General features: G+C 37.9%; 1 protein-coding gene across 4 annotated transcripts in view; it reads left to right on the top strand.

The window, feature by feature from the left end:
• PTPRE (protein tyrosine phosphatase receptor type E) overlaps positions 1-16255 on the top strand; it is a 2530882-nt gene that overhangs the window by 1317448 nt on the left and 1197179 nt on the right. The gene's annotated exons all lie outside the window — the stretch shown is intronic.

The raw sequence follows: 16255 nt of genomic DNA, 5'->3' as shown, positions 1-16255 counted from the left end.
GTCTGACTTGAAGAAGAAACAAAAACTAATGTCAGCTGTACCAGTACCAATAAATCTACAAAATCATCAGTCTCAAAATAATTATTTTGGACTATTTTTATTATTTTAATACATAACTACTTTTTTTCTTTAAAAAAAGTCTAAGAAGTCTTCATATCTAATAATGAAGCTGCCTAAATCAAAGTAAGTGTATAGAAATATATTACTTAAGTTTACTTTACTGAATATCTGCTCTACTATTATTTTCCTTGAAGTTAAGATGGTCTTTACAAAATGATTTATGCTATTAACATGTTTTTTCACATAGGGTTCTTTTTTCTTCACATGTCCACTTATAATTTAATAGGGGAAGGAGTGGGAGGAGTGAAGCACGAGGACAGGAAATGGGAAAAGAATAACATATATACATTTATTTTGAGCTCAGTATACTTGAGTTGTGTAATGTTTGCTTCATTTCACTCATAGTTGCTTTCACATGTGAGCTACTGTGGTTGGTGTTTCATATTTTGTGGTTGTGGTCATGTAATGGAAAATGTTATTGAGCAGATCTGCTTACTGGCTTTTCTTGAAAACCTGAATTTCCTGTCGTTAGTCTGTCAGTTTGAATGGGCGAAAGTTCCCACGTATAATCTTTTTTCTCCCCTCTTGTACATTATGTACTTACCTCAAGACATATTTTTCTTGAGTATCCTCTGTAAGATTAGGCTGTTTAATTGTCTCAGAAATCATATTCTTGTTAGTTGTTACAGTCGCGGGTCTTGTGAAGTTGTTTAATGCACCATTGCATTCACTTGGAAGTCATACAAACTTGCATTTTCTTTGTTCCTCCCCCAACAGGCTATTCTGGTATCATTTTTTGTTTGTTTTATATAATTTATCTAACAACTCATTGTTCAATATCATGTGGACTGTACTGTGTTTGCAGGATGTACCCTCAGCCTCTGGTGCTGCTTACTATGTTGACTGAAGATTACAGTTTGTGTTGAAGTGGGCTATCAATGACACTGGGTGGTATGTTGATAGTTACACCAGCAACTGGGGGTATCAGTAATGATGGGGAACTCTGGACTACATAGGTGTGGGTCCAGATTGCCCAGTGGTGTTACCAGCTGCGCTCACATGGTCTTTACCATCACCTTAGCTGTTTAAAACTTTCATTTAAAGGCTCACTGCTGCTTTTCAGCTGTGAGAAACATTTCTGCAGTTTGTTCTAAGTAGTGGGGATATATGTAGCATTTCCATATTCAGGCTTGTATTTGGGCCTAGTGTTTGTGGAGGCTGTGTGGCTGACCACATATTCAGGGGCATCTTGGTTTAGCCAAAGCCATCAGGCATTTCAGTGAGAGAGAATTGTTTGAAGTCATTGGCTGACTGAGGTCACCTGGACTACAGCTTAGAATAAGCACCTCATTGGTTCTTTTGAGATTTCTTTCTTAAAAGCTGTCTCAGGTTTCAACTTTCTGTTACCTTAGAAGTTCAGTTGTGAGTGTTCTGCCATTTCACACTGAGCTTATCGAAGGAAGGACACTGAGGAAACTCGGAGCCATAATATATAACATTAAGTATCCTGTTTTTTGTTTATTTTGTTCTTTATTTCTTTGTTATTTATAGCACTTTGTGTACTGTGTATTTTTCTAGCTAGTTTCACTGTGTGTGAGGTATTAACTGGAAATTGTCCACTTTTATAAAGCATCTGTTGGGTTGTTTGTTTCTGATAACTTGTTGCAGTTAAACTCTTTTTCTAGAGGCTCCTTTAGCTGTTTAAAACTTTCATTTAAAGGCTCACTGCTGCTTTTCAGCTGTGAGAAACATTTCTGCAGTTTGTTTACCACCCTTCCTCCCTGTTGGTATAGTGTTTTTATAGTTGGTGGCTTTGCAGTTGCCCGCCCCTAGTGTAAATTTGATCTGGGACCCTCCTCCCAGTCTAGTGTCATTACCTCATTCTACCCAGTACAGGGAGAACATTTGAGAAGGCCAATCAGCTTAGTTTCTGCTACTCCTTTCTCTCTTTCCACTTAAATTTATTTAATTATTATTTTGTTTTTATCTGCTTTTACTGTATTTGTGTTTCTTCCTACTTTATTTTGCTTTTGCGTCATCTTAAAAGTACTCAGTTGTATTTATTACTGCTTGGTGTAACTCATTGGGCTTCAGACCAGTTGTTTTACATTAAGAAGGTTTGTGGTCTGCACTGTAGTGGCAGAACAGGTAGCTTACATCCTTCTAAGTTGGGAACTGCTGATTGAGGTCTCAGTGTCTGTTATTCTAAAAGTGTATTAATTCTGGTTTAAGCCCTTGGGCTTCAGGCCAGTTATTTTACATTAAGAAGGTTCGTGGTCTACACTCTTGTGGGAGGAGAGGCTGGATTCTGCCCTTCTGAGCTGGGAATTTCTGGTTAAAGGCTTATAGTGTCTGCATATTTGAACTGCTTCTTACTGAAATTGGTACACCTTGTTTGCTGCAGCATAGACTAGATCCAGGCCTGCTGAATCTAGCTTTGTTTGTATAACTTGAGCACTAATCCAGGCATTCTTTAAAGTATTCAATTGTATTTATTACTGCTTGGTAATAACTTCATTAAAGTGTAGCTATCATTCTAAGTCTTTTGGATTAAGCACTTGGGCTTCAGACCAGTTGTTTTACATTAGGAAGGTTTGTGGCCTGCACTGTGGTGGCAGGACAGGTAGCTTACATCCTTCTAAGTTGGGAACTGCTGATTGAGGACTCAGTGTCTGTTATTCTAAAAGTGTATTAGTTCTGGTTTAAGCACTTGGGCTTCAGGCCATTTATTTTACATTAAGAAGGTTCGTGGTCTGCACTCTTGTGGGAGGAGAGGCTGGACTCTGCCCTTCTGGTTAAAGGCTTATAGTGCCTGCATATTTGAACTGTTTCTTACTGAAATCGGTACACCTTGTTTGCTGTAGCATAGACTAGATCCAGACCTGCTGAATCTAGCTTTGTTTGTATGCTTGTTGTTTGTTTGCTTGTTATTTCCGTTAAACGCTAATTCCACCTAAAACACGGCCTTTCAGTGCTTCTGTGGATCCCTAGTGATATCTGCATTGCTTACTGTACTTATTTCCTTGTTTCACTTGAAAGAAAGTTACTGTTTGTCGTTTTTGCATTTAAGTTACCTGTAACACATTGCATTTAAGTTACCTGGCACTTGCTCACTAAGTCAGCACTAAAAAATTAAAAGCACTGCACCCTCACAAACTCCCCTTGAGTACCTTGTTCCCCATTGGCCCTTTTTTTCAATTATAACGGAATTCCCAATACTATTCTAGCATGTCCAAAGGTCAGTTGTCAATCTCCTCTCCGGTCCAGCTGGTGAATCTGGGAATCTTGAGGCAATGTTACAACTGCCTCATGTACACAGACAACCCTCTCCTCCTCCCAACAAATTCCAACACATGTGAGAGATGCAACCATATAGCCAAACTGGAGGCTAAGCTCTCTCATCTCAGTACTGGCATAACCAGTCAGGAGGAGAAGGAAACCACACTCACTACGATTCCAGTCTCACATAGACATACCATGACAGCAAACCAAACACATAAACACACAAAAACATACTCGGAGGCTCTAAATAAAAATCTGCCGAAGCAGCAGAGACCTCCAAAGCAGACACCCAAACAACCGCTACCCCAAAACAAAACACGTGCAACACATAGCTCACAAAGCCAGTGTGCTGAACAGTCACAGCCCTTAAGGCTAAACAACACACCTGATACACTTGTAATAGGTGACTCTATCATCAGGCACACTGACGTCTCACTCACCAGGCTGAACAAGAAGAAGGTCAAGGTGAGCTGCCTGTCAGGCGCTAGGATCCGCCACATAACAAACGCACTCAGGTCACTCCAAGGCAAGTACAAATATGACTCAGTCATTGTCCATGCTGGTGTGAATGACCTGAGACGTACCTCCCTGGACTACATGAAAAGAGACATAGAGGAGCTCTCTGAGCATGTAGCCCAGGCCGGTATGACCCTGACCTTGAGTAGCATTTTACCCTCACCAAGAATGATGCCACAATATGAAGACAAGATTATCAATTTCAACAATTGGCTTAAGTATTGGTGTCATTCAAAGGGATCCAATGCCTATCAGCCTGGGTGACATGCTCGACAAGCCACGATGCTTCACAAGGGACGGCTTGCACCTGTCACCCCTGGGCTTTTGGATATTGGCAAAGGCTCTCTACCCCCATAGTGCCTTTTTTAGGCAAGGCTCAAAAGACAAACCCACCTCCATAGGTATCACAAGGGATAAGAAACTAAGAGTAATGCTACTCAACGCCAGAAGTCTAAACCTCAAGATGCATGCACTCGAAATTCTCCTTAGCATGGAGAACATCGATATCTGTGCAGTAACAGAAACCTGGTTCAAGGCTCCCGAGAGCACCTCAGCAACTACCAGGTTATACCTCATACCATGCTTTTCAGCCCCAAAACTTGGACCGAACCACAAAAGGAGGGGGAGTATCAATATTCGTCAAAGATACCCACACCTCCAGGTTGGTGGCACAGCACGAAGCATCAGAGACTATCCATGTGCAACTAACAGTGGGTAAAACTGCCTTCCAGTTTATAGCCTGCTACAGACCACCCTCCCAAACCCAGGAACCCCACTCAGCCTTCCTGAGAACACTGGAAAATATGAAGGTCTCTCCAAACACCATTATATTGGGTGACTTCAACTACCCAAACATAGACTGGGAGCATTACTCTAGCTCCAACACCCTAGCCCAAAGGTTCCTAGAATTTATAAACTCAAATGCTATGGAACAACTACCACTCCCACAAGAGGGGAAAACATACTGAACCTGATCTTCACCAACATGGGGACTCTATGCTCCAGACCAGAAGTGTATCCCTCACTGGTAAGATCAGACCATAAACTAATCTCACTGGATATTCACATCCCGACCCCCACCCCCTGCCCAGAAAACCACAGTGAAAAACTTCTCTAAAGCAAATTTCACACTCCTCAAAACCGAGGTGGAATCCTTCAAAGCCCCCGGGCCTGTGTAAAATACGGCCCAGACCGCAGAATCCTTTATAAACGCATGCTATGAACACCTTCAGGAATGCATGGATCATGCAATCCCAAATAAAACCAAGACCCAATCCTCCAAAGGCAGACGTCCTGTCTGGTGGACCCCAGCCATAAACAAACTATACAATAGAAGGAGGAAGCTACTACATGATAGAGCAAAATCCCAAAAAGGGAAGGCATTTCTGATCAGAATTAGCAAAAAACTCATAAAATCGTCTAAGGCCAGCTTCGAGAGAAAAATTGCACAGGACACTAAGGATAATCACAAGGCTTTCTTTAGTTATGTTAGGAACCTGGGTGGGAATTCCCAGATATGCTCAGAATTAGTCCAAAATTACAAAAAATACACCGAACCCACAGACATTGCCAACATCCTAGCTGACAGGTTCAGCGCAAACCCCCCCTCACCAAAAGGGCAAATATCTATCCCAGCAGAGTGCTGCCCCCCTGACATCTCAGATGCTCAGGTAAGAGCCGCCCTCTCCAAAGCAAGAAACACAGCATCAATGGGACCAGACGGTGTCCCGGGCTGCATCCTACATGAATTCCAAGAATAGCTAAAACCAAACATAAAACTACTGTTCAATCTCAGCCTTACTACAGGTTATGTACCCAAAGAGTGGCGTACAGCAACAGTGGTCCCTCTCCACAAAGGTGGTGCCTCAACGGATCCTGGAAACTATCGTCCCATAAGCCTGACTAGCTTGGTCTGCAAAGCTATGGAAAGGATCATCATGGACCTCATAAATAAAGATATTGGGGACCTACAGACACTGGATCCTACCCAGTTCGGCTTTGTTAAGGGCAGATCCTGCCTCTTAAACCTGGTTGATTTCTTTGAAACAGTCACCAAGGCCATTGATGAGGGGAAGGTGGTCCACACAGCCTACCTGGACCTCGCAAAAGCCTTCGATACAATACCCCACTCGGGCATTATAGATAAGCTCACCAGCTTAAATATAAACCCCTATGTCACTAGATGGGTTGCAAACTGGCTCAAGGAAAGAACCCACATGGTTAGAATTGCTGGAGCCATGTCAGACTCCAAACCAGTTACAAGTGGCGTCCCTCAAGGTTCAGTCCTGGGACCTCTCTTGTTCGGAATATTTTTCTCGGAGGTACAGGCAAACATGGAAGGACTGTGGCTGATCAAGTTCGCAGATGACTGCAAACTGGGCACCATAATCGACTCTCCAGCCGACACAAGCATCCTCCAAAAGGGCCTCATACCTCATAGAAACAGACAACTGGTGCCAGAGCCATGGCCTCAAGCTAAACGCCAAAAAGTATATAGTCATCCCCTTTGGCAAAAACAAAGTGCCCACAAATTACCACATAGGTGGTAATCCATTAAGTACAGAAGAAGTAATTAGGGACCTGGGGACCCAAGTTGATAGCAATCTCTCATTTGACAACCATGTGGCCAAAGTGGTTAGAAAAACATTTTGTATAGCCCACCTAATCATGAAGGGATCAGGGCAGGTCAATGTGCCTCTTTACTCATCCCTCATCAGGCCCATAATTGAGTACAATGCCCCTTTTGGAATGTATCTTACCAGACACCTGCAACAACTGGTAAGACCCCAAAAGTACCTCACCAAGAGGATCAAAGGGCTCAAACAGATGCCATATGCTGCCCGGTTAAAGAAACTCCAGCTCTACTCAGTGGCATACCACCTGCTCAGAGGCGATCTGTGCCTGACGTATAAAGTAATGTCCAACCCGAAATTAATGGACATGCTGCACCTCAGAAAATCCAAATCCCATCGAGCTATGTGCTCGGGAGACTTGAACCTCAACACTGAAATAAATAGGACATGCTGGAGGGACAGATTCATAACCTAGAGGCTCCCTTCACTCTGGAATAAAATCCCAGTCCAGGTTAGGCAGAGTCCCTCATTGACATTCTTCAAGAGGAATCTTGATGAGTGGATGAGAGATCGTAGGTTTACCCCTGGGTATCACTTCTGTGTCACTGTTAGACAGAGGCACAGTATACTAACCTCGAAAAAGGGCATAGCAAAATTAATTTAAAATGGTTGGCGAAAGCCAAACACACTCTGGCTAGGCTTATAAATGCCCTAGGTCAGATAGCCTAGTATGAACCTATGAACCTTGAAGTATGATGGAGGTAGATGCCTTCCAATGTTGCTGAGTGTATCTCTCGTTTGTCCCTGATTTTGATTGAGGGATTCATGTTGTTCATGTTGAGCAGCTGGTATAGTCAGTGTGTTGCTTTTCTTTGTTAATTGCACCTCCTTGTTTGATCTGGACTTTAACTGGTTGGGGAAAAAGTGCTGTGGTGGTGGTGTGCTTCATAGAGTGGCCTGTGTGTATGGGCACTCTGTTCTTGGTCACTTGCTCACAGAATTCAAATAAATAGTCTGTCACATATTACATCAAATCAATGTACAGAAATATGTCATTTCAAGAAAAAGAAGGGGAAAAATAAAATATCACTTTTTAGAATGGAATTGTATTAAATGTCCGTTCAGAATAGACACGACCAATCTTGGTCATTTTGCTTTATTGTGATAGCAAACCCCACAAGAATCAATACAACACTTTCTAGGAAAAATAATGGAAAGAGGAGAGAAGACGAAGATAAGAGAGAGGGAGAAGGTAGAAGAGAGAACGACAAGGAGTTCATTGGTTTCTTATTCACCTAGGAACTCTTTTAATGCTGTTTTCTTCTTGTTCTAGCTGTTTAGCCTATACACATTCAAATATGTAATATGCAGATTTACCATGTAAAAAGGTCCATGTAACCTCAGGCCTGGGAAGACTTGTACTTTGATTTATGCTTAGTAGCATCTAGCAGGAAGTGTTCCATCTTTTCTTGTTATTATTAGTAAAGGGAAGGACAGGTTTTATTAGCTATTTCATAAAAATTAAAGACTGTATGTATATAATGAATACCGTTCCTATTTTTTTCACTTTGTTTACTAGGTTGTCTACAACAAAATGTCCTAGTAGTAAAAAGACAGAAGTTCTTTGGTATGGGAGTGAGAGGTAGAAGTAAAACAGTTGAAGAAAGAACTATAATTTGTCTTCATATAATATTTCTCTTGCTTAGTTTCTTATAATTTCTTCTAGATATAAAATTCCTTTGTGATCTTTCTTAATGAAAATTATCATTTTTTAATGTTGTTGTTGTGTCTTTTGGCTTTTCCTGGTTAGGGGTCGCCACAGCGGAACTCCGGTCTACTAATGATTGGTAGTTGATTTTTACGTGCCGAGTTACCAGCCCTGACGCACAACCTTCAACGAAGGTATGCCCATTCATGCATGTCTCCACATAGAAAACGCTCTAGCTGAGAATCGAACAATAAACATGTTAATTTATTACTAAGCTGGAAGTTAATATGATTATGAACATATTGATATTATTGCTTTAATGTTTTGAACAAAGGATTTGCAGGTAGTACATTTTATAATAATTAATAATGTTGCCAATATGAAAAGTAAAGAAAAGTTTTACAAATCAGCTAGCAATATATGTATTCAATCTAATTGAATCTTAGAATGGAGCAACACTATCTCCCCATCAAAGCCAATAGATTATTTATTTACTTATTTAACGTATTTGATACTTAAGACTGAATTAAAGTCCATTATCTTTAGTTTTATTATATATGTATTCTTTGGCTGAGACGGAGGTGGGATGAGGGAACAAAATGAGAAGGAGAGTGAGAGGAAAATGGGAACTATGTAATGAAATGAATTGCTTGTTTATTTTTGCATAATACTTCTTTACAAAGTTTTTACTTTTAACATTTGTTTTATTATATGTTATACTCTTCTTCATATATTATAATACATAGGTTACCTTTGTCTCCATTAACCAAAAAACGGAGGATGCAGAACAAACCAGTAAGCAGAAACAAAGCACCCTGAACCACTGCTAGGTAGGCCCACAAATTTATTAAGCTGAACAGTTCACTCGAAAAAATAACGCTGAATCAAATCACCATACGTTTTCGTCCACAACTTCATCAGATTACACTAATACATTCAGTTAACTGCTTTTATATACTCATCCAAATTTTAAAAAACAGCCAGTAAAAACAATCATTGTACATAGAAATGCATTGAGTTACTGCCCTCTACTGACAAGGAGGATTATTACACATTAATGTCACAATTTTGCTGATCTCATTTTTAATACAGGGGCAAGTGAGATCATGTCATTTAAACCAGGGAATTTACTGGCCTCCAACACCACTTGCCAGTATAATTCCCTGTATTCAACTAAAGTCTCCCACATACCGCCCTGGGGTCCTTTGGCACAACCTCTAATATAAAAACTGAAATTCAGCTTCAGGACAAGTTTTTGTGTGTTTGTACAGAGAATTTGTTTCACATTTTATACGAATATCATAGGTGTGCTCATAAATTCTCTGCTTAACCTTTCTTTCACTCTTGCCAATGTAAAAGCATTACATTTTTACATAACCCAACATAAATAATCCCTTTGTGTTACAATTAAAAGTTTTTAAAGTTAAAATTTTGTTATTTCTGGCAGGTAAAGTAATGGTATCCCCAGTAATCAAATAAGAACAATAATTACAAGCACCACATTTAAATACACCAGCTTTTTTGTTTGTACCTGCTAACCTTGAATTCCCTTTACTACCTCTTTCAAAAATATCCTTCAGGGTGTTCCCTTTCCTATAAATATGTTTTATTTCACCCTGGAAAATGTGATTTAAGTCAGAAACTTTGGAAAAGTTAATCCACTCTTTGTCAAAAATTCTTTTGATCACACCAGCTTGTCCATCATATGTGGTAATGATACCTGATACGAATTCATTATTTAACCCATCTACTTTCTTGTTTGTGACTTGTTGAGTTGCAACATCTTCTATTTTACCCAATACAGGGGCAAACCTTCCCTTCCTCCCATCACTGACTTCTTTAGAAACTCTATCAATGAGCTCTTCCGGGTAGCCTCTATTCAGGAACATGTTTCTCAGGTTTTACATTCGTTACCATAACATGCATCATCAGAAGTCATTCTACACAAGCACAAATTGCCCTTTTATAACACTCCTTTTCTGGTGTGGGGGTGCGAACTTGAGTAGTGCAGATAAGAATTAGAAAGGTCTCTTTTCTATAAATTCTAGACTCAAAGCCATACTCAGTTTTAGATATGTTAACATCAAGGTATTTCAATTCATCAGTAGTGAATTTGTGAGTGAATTTTAAAAATTCTGTGGTACCATTTAGGTATTCCACAAAGCTACCAAATTCATCTTGAGTGCCTGCCCATAAGAAACACAAGTCGTCCAGAAATCTACCATACAACTTCCATAAACTACTATATTCTGAATTCAGTACAAACTTATTCTCCCAGAAGGACATTATAGTGTTAGCATAAGTGGGAGCACAGTGTGCCCCATCGCCACACCTTTAGTTTGTCGAAAATACTCGCCTGAAAGAATATAAAATTATTCTTTAGGACAATCTCCATTAATAACAAAACAGTTCTGAACTCATTGTGCCCTAGTAGTTTGGATTCAAGTAGCATTTCTTGAACCATTCAAGGCCTACATCATGGGGTATACTTGTAAATAAGTCAATCACATCCAAGGTACCAAAACCTTTTGTTTCATTTGCAAGTGATTCATTTAGTTTTCCTAAGAAATGCCACAAATCTTTTAAAATAACATTGTTGTCACAAACAAGCTTTTTATCTTCTGGTCAATGTACTTGGCCAAAGGTGCAGTGACCGAACCTTCGGCTGACACTATCACTCTCAAAGGTGGGTCACTTTCATCTTTATGCACCTTTGGTATCCCAAATATGGAGGGTATTCTCGGTTTGTCTACATGCAAATATTTAAAAGTACTCATGTCAATAACTCCATCCATTAATAAGTCATTTAAAATAACATAAATTCTTGTAGGCAATATTAATTTCATTCAAGGATATTCTGGTGTATTTGGTATTGTCATTTAATATGTCAAACATTTTGCTCTCATAATTAATGGCATCCATAAGCATTAACCCGCCCTTATCGGGCTTCATAATTCTTATATTCTTGTTCTCACTTAATGATTTCAAAGTTTTCAACTCTGGGTCTGTTAAATTAGACTGCACTTTGTGACAACTCAGAATTTTCCTAAGCTCGTGTTCCAAGCTCAATTCAAAGTTTCTTAGCTGAGGGTGTGTTGGGGGATTAAAGGTGCTCTTACGTCGCAATTCTACATTGTTCATGTTGACACCATTTCCTTTAAAATATAATTCTAAGTTTTTCTTCCTAATAAATAATTTAATATCAATTAAAAGTTTAAAAATATTTGTTTTCTCTCTAGGTATAAAACCAAAACCTTTAGTCAATAGTTCAAAATGACTACTGTTAATTGCTACATCTGTATAATTGAAAATATTAAAATCATTATAACTATATTTAAAACCACATTTTGTAATTATTCCCAGACTGGTCGTCTCCTTTCCTGAGCTCCCCAGTTTCTGGTTTTGTAGTTTTTTGAATTGTAAGTAACAGGTTCCCTGTGCATAAGTCTCTCAGACCGCCTTAAAGGTGGAAATGCAGCATCATAATCATTCTCTAAAGGCAATTCATTGTCAGAAATGTCATTGTTAGGTTCTCTGTAGTGATTAATGTCATAATTTCTAACATTTCTCACCCAATTCTTAGGCTTCGGGTATTGTTTCTTTGTTTTGTATTCATTTAAATCTCTCTCAATCTTGTTTAATTTTCTGTTTTTAACCTCCAAACATTTACTTTCTAAATTATTTAATAGTTTATGATATTTGCTTCTCTCTTCGTCCACTGTAAATAGTAAATCGTGAGTAATGTCCTTGTTTATACATTCTACAGTTTCTTGCAACTTCTTTATTTCTACTTCATTGTTTTTAATGATAGCCCTCATTATATCAAAACCACAATTATCAAAAGCCTCTATTAGTTCAAAATAAAACTCTGTACCTTCCACAACCTTGTTAGGGTATTTGCATACCCTAAGCCCTTTGGGCACAATTTTCTGTTCTAAACAATACTTTAAATAAGTGTTATCCATTTCTAACATTTTGCATTTGTATAAAAAATAGTCCAGGTCATCAAGCTTTTGAGAAAAAGTTCCTTGTAGTTTATCATTGGTGTTGTTTTTGCTAGCAAAATCATACACAACATTGAATAAGTCACTGAAATGTCTTTTTGTACCTGTAGAGTTTAAACTACCACCAGGGCCAAAACGAACTCCTTCACCCATTTTCCTAACATTGTTAGGCTGCTCAGATTGTCCGTGGTCGGTTTCTTCAAGCAAAATCCGAGGGAAACCATCCAGACTGCTGGATCCTGCTCCATTTCGTCTTTCTACATCTCTGGAATCATTTTCCTCACCAACAGCCCGTCTCTCTCGCGCCTCAACACTCCGATGCACTTCCTGGTTTCCTGGTTCCAATACAGACGTCAATACCGAGGCCAAGGATTGGCTGACTGGGGTCAAAAGCCCCACAAGTTGAGTGAGCTGTCCGATAAGCTTCCTGAGCTCACCGACTTCATTAGTCTTTGCTCCATTGCTTGCCACACTCCCAGCAGGTGATTCCATCCCAAAGTTACTAGTAACCAAAAAACGGAGGATGCAGAACAAACCAGTAAGCAGAAACAAAGCACCCTGAACCACTGCTAGGTAGGCCCACAAATTTATTAAGCTGAACAGTTCACTCGAAAAAATAACGCTGAATCAAATCACCATACGTTGGCCCACAACTTCATCAGATTACACTAATACATTCAGTTAACTGCTTTTATATACTCATCCAAATTTTAAAAACAGCCAGTAAAACAATCATTGTACATAGAAATGCATTGAGTTACTGCCCTCTACTGACAAGGAGGATTATTACACATTAATGTCACAATTTTGCTGATCTCATTTTTAATACAGGGGCAAGTGAGATCATGTCATTTAAACCAGGAAATTACTGGCCTCCAACACCACTTGCCAGTATAATTCCCTGTATTCAACTAAAGTCTCCCACATACCACCCCTGGGGTCCTTTGGCACAACCTCTAATATAAAAAACTGAAATTCAGCTTCAGGACAAGTTTTTGTGTGTTTGTACAGAGAATTTGTTTCACATTTTATACGAATATCATAGGTGTGCTCATAAATTCTCTGCTTAACCTTTCTTTCACTCTTGCCAATGTAAAAGCATTACATTTTTACATAACCCAACATAAATAATCCCTTTTGTGTTACAATTCAAAAGTTTTTAAAGTTAAAATTTTGTTATTTCTGGCAGGTAAAGTAATGGTATCCCCAGTAATCAAATAAGAACAATAATTACAAGCACCACATTTAAATACACCAGCTTTTTGTTTGTACCTGCTAACCTTGAATTCCCTTTACTACCTCTTTCAAAATATCCTTCAGGGTGTTCCCTTTCCTATAAATATGTTTTATTTCACCCTGGAAAATGTGATTTAAGTCAGAAACTTTAGAAAAGTTAATCCACTCTTTGTCAAAAATTCTTTTGATCACACCAGCTTGTCCATCATATGTGGTAATGATACCTGATACAATTCATTATTTAACCCATCTACTTTCTTGTTTGTGACTTGTTGAGTTGCAACATCTTCAATTTTACCCAATACAGGGGCAAACCTTCCCTTCCTCCCATCACTGACTTCTTTAGAAACTCTATCAATGAGCTCTTCCGGGTAGCCTCTATTCAGGAACATGTTTCTCAGGTTTTTACATTCGTTACCATAACATGCATCATCAGAAGTCATTCTACACAAGCGCACAAATTGCCCTTTTATAACACTCCTTTTCTGGTGTGGGGGGTGCGAACTTGAGTAGTGCAGATAAGAATTAGAAAACGAAGGTATGCCCATTCATGCATGTCTCCACATAGAAGACTCTCTAGCTGAGAATCGAACAATAAACATGTTAATTTATTACTAAGCTGGAAGTTAATATGATTATGAACATATTGATATTATTGCTTTAATGTTTTGAACAAAGGATTTGCAGGTAGTACATTTTATAATAATTAATAATGTTGCCAATATGAAAAGTAAAGAAAAGTTTTACAAATCAGCTAGCAATATATGTATTCAATCTAATAGAATCTTAGAATGGAGCAACACTATCTCCCCATCAAAGCCAATAGATTATTTATTTACTTATTTAACGTATTTGATACTTAAGACTGAATTAAAGTCCATTATCTTTAGTTTTATTATATATGTATTCTTTGGCTGAGACGGAGGTGGGATGAGGGAACAAAAGGAGAAGGAGAGTGAGAGGAAAATGGGAACTATGTAATGAAATGAATTGCTTGTTTATTTTTACATAATACTTCTTTACAAAGTTTTTACTTTTAACATTTGTTTTATTATATGTTATACTCTTTTTCATATATTATTATACTTAGGTTACCTTTGTCTCCATTAAGATTAAGTCACTTTAGAGCTCTAGCAGATAAAAATTATTTTTTTCTTTTTTCTTTCTTGCCATCTTTTTTGATAGTAGGTTGGTTAGGTAATAACAGATAGTCTTACAGAATTTGTGTCCATTTATTGGACTAGGAATTTTCTAATAATTCCATGTTGGTAATCAATATTTATTATTTACAATTTAATTATTATTTTTAAAAGAAGGGGAGTTGTGATAACTTGGAAAAAAATAATGTTCTCCCACAAGTTATTTACAAATCTGAGCTCAAAATGGTCTTACTCATGTATTCTTAAAATGTAATAATAGACTTTGGACACTGGTAAATTTATATTGGTTTCCAGGTATGGGTCAATGTCTTGCTAAGAAACATTTAGACTTTATACTTAAAAATTATAAAGGTAATCTTATTATAGGTGGAGATTTTAACTGTATCTTAGAGGAATATAATACCAGTAATAAAAAAATTAGGTTGTCTTCCACCATGAAAGCTCTTAAAAATAGATAGAATATATTAACTTGAAAGATTCATTTAATTTGAAAGATCCTAGTTCTTTATTCTTTTCTTACCAAGATTATAAATATGGTGCACAAACCAGAATAGATAGAGTCCTTGTTTCTCAAGATATAGTTAGGAAGGCAACAAAGTTTAAGATCATTCCTTGCCCTATATCAGATCATGACTCCCTTATTCTTAAAATTATACCAATTTTAAAAGATTATCCTTTCTTACCAGAATACCTACATATATAACTAAACTTAAGGAGTTCAAACCCTGATTCATTTCTGAACTGAATTTCTTTTTGGAATCAAATAACATTCCTGACATCAATGTAATTATGATTTGGGATTCACTTGTTGTATCTTTTGGCTTTTCCCGGTTAGGGGTCGCCACAGCAGAACTCTGGTCCGCTAATGATTGGCAGTAGATTTTTATGTACCAACTTGCCAGGCCTGACGCACAACCTTCAACGAAGGTATGCCCATTCACGCATGTCTCCACACAGAAGACGCTTTAGCTGAGAATCAAACAGGACAATGTCTTACTGTGAGGTGACAATGCTACCGCAGCACCACCGCCACAGCCTATGATTTGGGATTCACTAAAAGGCTTATATTTATGGACAAATTTTAACTTGGTATAAAAACAAAATTAAGGAATGGGATTCAGAACTTCAAAATGTTCAATCACAACTCATGGTAACTAAATCTAAATTTTCTAAAGATGATATATCCAACATGAATGAAATAGAAATACTGGATATTTTGACATACTTTCCCATAAATCAAATGTGCCTCTTGAAAGATTTAAAATGACTTCTTACTCTGTATCTCCTAAACGCATGCATAATTTATCAAAAATGATTAAATTGCAATCTTAAATGAATAACATTTTAGAAGTGAGACACGAGGCAAATAAAATACTACTGATATTGGAGATATTCTTGATTTTAGATTCCATTATACATATCTAAATGAGGAATTTAATTCTGATATTAAGACTTTAATATTTAATCTTGTTACTCTTAATATTAAAAAAATCTTCAAAATTAAAAGCTGATTTACATAAACAAATGTTTTATAATGAAGTTGTTGATAAAACTAAAGAATTAAAATCTAATAGTGGCCAATTAGTGCAACAGTTAGCATTTTTGCTTTACAGCAAGAGGTTCTCCTGTTTGATTCCTGGCTGTGGTGACTTCTGTGTGGAGACTACATGTCCTCCCTGAGTTTGTGTAGGTTTCCTATAGGTGCCATGGTTTCCT

This window comes from Protopterus annectens, chromosome 14.part0 (genome assembly GCF_019279795.1).
Source record: "Protopterus annectens isolate FY-2018-M chromosome 14.part0, PAN1.0, whole genome shotgun sequence".
In the NCBI taxonomy this organism is placed as follows: domain Eukaryota; kingdom Metazoa; phylum Chordata; order Ceratodontiformes; family Protopteridae; genus Protopterus; species Protopterus annectens.
The sequence above is the reverse complement of the archived record's forward strand: the minus strand, read 5'-3'. Positions and strand labels throughout refer to the sequence as shown.